A 6,215-nucleotide genomic window follows, 5' to 3' on the forward strand; every position below is an offset into this window, starting at 1 on the left:
TATCAATCAATATTCATTCAATTTCAAAATCAATTTTCAATTTAGGGTTTTAGGGTTTTGATTTTATTAATCAAACAATTTTGATTTCAAGGTGATCAATTTGAATCTCAATTAATCAATAAGTTTTTAATAGTTTTTTAATTAGGGTTTTAGGGATTTCGAAAAACTTTGATCTTTGATCAAAGGGATTTGATTTGTGATTCAAAAATCTTTAAGGTTCTGATTTTAATTGATCAATGGATCAATCTCGTTTTTAGGGTTTATATCAAACTTATAGAGCTTCGATTTACTCATAGGGGATTGATCTATTAACCTATGGCTTTTAGTTTTAGAGATTATATTTTAGGGTTTCAATCTTTACAAAACAACCAGATTCGATTCTTGTTTTCAGATTTCGAATTACCTTTATTTTGTAGGGTTGAACCGGACCACCAAGTGAGCTGAACCTCTATCTGCACGTGGACGGACGCTGGCTCCTTATCGGGTCGCGAGCTATCTCGGACGGTTTGGCGTCTGGTCGCGGATGTGTGCTGAGGTAGTCGGACTACGGTTCCAAAAGTAAAACGGCGACGCGTATTGTAGCTGAGCGTGAGGGCGCGTCTGAGATCGGATCGACGAACCGTTTGTGCTGATGGATTCGTCTCGTCAAGGGCTTCAAGATGATCTGTGGATCGTCATCTGGCTCCTCAGCGTTTGAGAGATCGATCGATTTTAAGTTGCGCCGGATTTAGGGTTAGGGGTTGGCGATTTTCTTTCTCAGGGTTTTGGGAGTCTATCGTGCTGATAACGTGTTATAATTAGAGAGTTTAGAGATTGAATATTTCTGTGTTATTATTAATGATCAATGGGGGTTCCTTTATATAAGGATTACAAGATAAAGATAAATGGAAATAGTACATATCCTAATCCATCTAGATTTAGGAAAACTACTAAAACATAAACTTATAAGGAAAAAGAAATAGGGTTTCCTTTTCTCCTAGTCTTGTGTGTGTGGCCGCCTCTCTCTCTCTCCATAAAGTCGGTTCTCTCTTTCTCTCCTCTCTCTAGGGTTCGGCCATCTCTCTATCTTCTATGTATTGGGCGTAAATGCTTTGATAATCCTTGCAAACAGAGAATCAAAGACTCGATCTGTATCAAGGCGTGTGGGTAGATGATAGATGATGATGATGGACTTTGCTAAAGAGCTATGGATTGCTCAGAAGCTGTTTTGCTACTCAAAGACACAAGATCACCTTGTATTGTCTAAGATGAGATTCACAAAGAATTCCTTCCTTTAAGTGAGATCAATGTTCTTGAGCTGAACAGAGAAAGCTAGAGACAAGGCAACAAAGTTGACTGAATAATTCTTAGATTGAAAGTTCAGAAAGCAAAACCGGTGTCCCCATGTTTCTTAAAACATCGACAAACAGAAACCCTAGAAGTAAACCAGAATGGTTTAATTCTAATTCTAATCCTAATCCAATTGAAATTGGTTTATTTTAAAATCATAATTGTCTTTGGTTTAAATTAAATGAAAGCCCAATAACCAAAGCCCTTACAAAGTAATTAAATTAAACCAACAGGCTGGTTTATCTTGATCTCCTTGTCTTGATCCAAGGCCCACGATTTTGGCTATCTCCTGGAACCTTTCCTCTTGTGCTCTCAGCCTTGATCTAGTAATTGGTCCACTCCACACACTGGTTGGCTCACATGGTATCTCACTCTGGTTCTGGTCTCTTCAGTATCCTCAGCTTCACACCTCTCTTCTACGACAGTCTCATCACTTGGCTCATCCTCCTCAGGCTCACTCAGCTCCTCTTCTATGTCTCTGGTCATGGCTACACCATCCCCTCCTCCTTTAAAAGGATTTGACCTCAAATCCAAATCATCTGCAATAAAAGGATCCAAGTCAGAAACATTGAAAGTAGAACTGATTGTATATTTTCCTTCAAGATCAATCTGGTAGGCATTGTTGTTGATTCTCTTCAGCACTTTGAGAGGTCCATCTTTCCTTGGTAGCAACTTTGATTTCCTCTCAACAGGAAACCACTCTTTTCTCATGTGAATCCACACAAGATCACCCGGTTCAAGTACTAGCTCCTTGCGCCCCTTGTTCTTCTGTCTCTCATACATCTTGGTCCTCTCCTCAATGTTCTTCCTGACCTGTTCATGCAAAGACAAAACAAACTCGGCCTTTTGCTTGCCATCAAGGTTAGTTTGTTCTTTTAAAGGTAAAGCAAATAAATCAAGAGGAGACAGTGAGTTAAAACCATAAACAACTTGAAAAGGTTAGAGTTTAGTAGCTGAATGCACTGCTCTGTTATATGCAAACTCCACATGTGGTATAGTAGCTGAATGCACTGCTCTGTTATATGCAAATTCTACATGTGGTAAACAATCCTCCCATGTCCTAATGTTACTCTTAATGATGGCACACAAAAGAGTAGACAATGTCCTATTGACTGATTCAGTTTGACCATCAGTTTGGGGATGACAAGTAGTTGAAAACAATAGCTTAGTTCCTTCCCCACAGAGTTTTCCAGAAATACCTAAGGAACTTAGTATCTCTATCAGAAACTATAGTCCTAGGCATACCATGCAATCTAACAACTTCTCTAAAGAATAGATCAGCTACCAAAGATGCATCATCAGTTTTATGACAAGGTATGAAGTGAGCCATCTTAGAAAATCTGTCAACAACCACAAATTTGGTAGAATTTTCCACTAGCATGTTTCTCAGATTCTCTAAACACATCTTTAAACTCAGGATCATTAGCATAGCAAGATTTGATATGTTCAAATCCTAAGAGTTTAGTTTCCATTGAAGATAAAAGAGTATACCTTCTGGAGAGTGCATCAGCCACTACATTCTCCTTACCTTTCTTGTAGTGGATGACATAAGGAAAGGTCTCAATGAACTCCACCCACCTGGCATGTCTCTTGTTCAGCTTCTGTTGCCCTTTGAGATGTTTATGGGATTCGTGATCTGTATGGATCACAAACTCCTTAGGCCACAAGTAATGTTGCCACACTTGTAAAGCTCTCACCAAGGCATACAGCTCCTTGTCATAGGTAGGATAGTTCAAGGTGGCGCCTCCTAGTTTCTCACTGAAGTAAGCTATGGGTTTCTTATCCTGCATCAACACAGCTCCAATCCCAATACCAGATGCATCACATTCAATTTCAAAAGTTTTAGAAAAGTCAGGAAGTGCAAGTAAAGGAGCACTTGTTAACTTCTCTTTTAGCATTTGAAAGGCCTCTTCTTGGGTTGGTCCCCAAGTGAAACCTACACTCTTTTTGATCACTTCAGTCAGTGGTGCTGCAACCGTACTGAAATCTCTCACAAACCTCCTGTAGAAGCCAGCAAGTCCATGAAAACTTCTGACCTCTCCAATAGATTTAGGAATTGGCCACTCCCTGATAGCTTTCACTTTTTCCTCATCAACCTGTATGCTCTGTGAAGTCACAACGTCACAACAAAACCTAAAAAGACAAGGTTATCTGTGCCAAAAGAACACTTCTTATAGTTAGCATACAGATTTTCTTTTCTAAGCACATCTAGAACTTGTTTCAATTGGTTAACATGTTCTTTCATAGTCTTGCTGTAAATCAGGATATCATCAAAGTAAACAACTACAAATCGTCCTATCAAAGCTCTCATGACATGATTCATTAATCTCATGAAAGTACTATGTGCATTAGTAAGCCCAAAAGGCATCACAAGCCATTCATACAGTCCTAGCTTAGTTTTAAAAGCAGTTTTCCACTCATCTCCTTCTGTCATTCTACTGGTGGTAACCACTCTTTAAATCAATTTTAGAAAAGACACATGAACCATGTAACTCATCTAACATATCATCTAAGCGAGGAATAGGATGCCTGTACTTAACTGTTATGTTGTTGATGGCTCTGCAGTCCACACACATCCTCCAGCTTCCATCTTTTTTTGGCACCAAGAGGACAGGTACATCACAAGGACTCATACTCTCCCTGATATGTCCCTTCTCCATTAGCTCATTGACTTGTTTCTGAAGCTCCTTGGTCTCCACAGGGTTGGTCCTGTATGCTGGACGGTTTGGTAAAGTAGCTCCTGGTACAAAATCAATCTGGTGCTCTATTCCCCTAATAGGCGGCAGACCTATTAGATTGTTCTCTGGGAACACATCTCTATACTTCTGCAAAAGACACTCAATCTCCTCTGGAATCTCAGGAGCAGGGTTAGTAGTAGAGATCAACAATTCTTTATAACCTACTAGTATCAAATTTGATTGTTCAATCATAGCAGTTTTGATATCTTTAGCAGTAGCAAAGAGGTTGAGTTTACTTACCTGGCTGGTCTCTTCAAGAAGCAAGGACTTGCTGGCGGCCTTGGACTCTCCTCTCTTCTTTTTGAGATGCATCTGATCCTGGTGTACCTCCTGAGGGGTCATTGGCGCCAGGGTAACTTGTTTCTCCTTATGGATAAAAGTGTATCTGTTGGTAAAGCCATCATGTACTGATCTCTTATCATACTGCCATGGACGTCCCAGAAGGATGTGGCTAGCTTCAAGGGGTGCTACATCACAAGTGATCTCATCCTGGTACTTTCCCACTGATAGCAAGACCTTCACTTGCTTGGTGATCTGTAATCCACCCTCGTCATTGATCCATTGCAAGAGATATGGTTTAGGATGCTTGAACACTTGAAGACCCAACTTCTCCACCAACTCAGCACTTGCTACATTAGTACAGCTTCCTCCATCAATGATCAAGCTGCAAACCTTTTCTTGAACCAAGCATCTGGTGTGGAACAAGTTTTCCCTTTGCTCATCTTCTTTGGCTTTAGGTTGAGCATTGAGAAGTCTCCTGGTGACTAGTAGCTCTCCACGGACAGGGTACTCCACGCCTTCCTCATCTGACTCTTGGCCGGCGTCCTCCTCTTCAGATATCACCTCCCCGTTGGCTAAGATAGTCATCACCTTCTTGTTGGTGCACTCATTAGCATAGTGGCCAAAACCATGACACTTGAAACACTTGATGTTCCTTGTCTTAGTAGATGTTGCTACTCCTTTACCCTTGTCATATCTCTTGGTCTCTACTGAAGAAGAACCATCCTTAGACTTATCCCATGGCTTATCTTCCTTGGAGTAGGCCGGTTTTGAAGCAGGAGTATATGAAGACCGGGTAGAGCTCTTCCTCTTGTTCTGCTGCTCAATCAAGATAGCTTTATGTAGCAGTTCATCCATGTCCTCATATTCTTGTAGCTCCAACCTATCTTGTATATCTCTGTTAAGACCTCCTTGGAATCTTGCCATAGTAGCTTCTACACCTTCTTCTAAATCAGCTTTTAACATGAGTGTTTCCATCTCCTGGTGATAGTCCTCTACACTCTTAGACCCTTGAGAAAGCCTCCTCAACTTCTGGTGTAGATCTCTTCCATAGTGATTAGGAACAAATCTCTTCTTCATCACAGTTTTCATCTCAAACCAGGAAGCTACTTGAGGCTCTCCATTGCGTCTCCTGGTAGTAGCAATCTGATCCCACCAGCTAATAGCATATCCACAGAATTCAGTAGCTGCTAGTCTCACTTTTCTCTCCTCAGTGAGCTGCTGGCAATTGAAAACCAGTTCAATCTTCTTCTCCCACTCTAAGTAAGCATCAGGATCATTCTTCCCATGGAATGGAGGGATTCTAAGCTTGAGATTGCCTAGGTTATCAGTAGCTAGCCGCCTGCGGTTGTAGTTTCTACCATTCTGACTAGCCTGAGATAAGTTCAATCTTCTTCTCCCACTCTAAGTAAGCATCATGATCATTCTTCCCATGGAATGAAGGGATTCTAAGCTTGAGATTTCCTAGGTTATCAGTAGCTGGTCGCCTGCGGTTGTAGTTTCTACCATGCTGACTAGCCTGAGATCCATCATCACTTTCATCATCTGAATCTTCTTGATAATGTTCTCCATAAATCCCACGACCCCCAATCTCAACTCGTGGCCCACTTAAGATCTAGAACTAAACCCCAATGAATCAGAAAGAAAGTATTAACAGATTTAGGCACCAGCTGACTTTACCACCCTTAGCTGGATTTCTCTTCAGCTAGCTGGATTACTCTTCAGCTTTCTCTTTTTTTTTTTTTTTGATTTGGATCAGAGATCTCTCTTTTTTTATTTTTTTTATTTGCAGGGTTGGCTCAGCTGGCTTACAACAGATAGCAAGATAAGAGAAGTGTTTGATGGAATGAATGATCTGAGTAGTCAAAA

At 40.7% G+C, this 6,215-nt stretch overlaps 1 pseudogene; it reads right to left on the reverse strand.

Moving 5' to 3' along the window:
• Window positions 1–1,641: 1,641 nt before the first annotated feature.
• Window positions 1,642–6,215, reverse strand: part of LOC106338349 — a 5,369-nt pseudogene continuing 795 nt past the window's right edge.

This window comes from Brassica oleracea, chromosome C4 (genome assembly GCF_000695525.1).
Source record: "Brassica oleracea var. oleracea cultivar TO1000 chromosome C4, BOL, whole genome shotgun sequence".
NCBI classification, from domain to species: Eukaryota; Viridiplantae; Streptophyta; class Magnoliopsida; order Brassicales; family Brassicaceae; genus Brassica; species Brassica oleracea.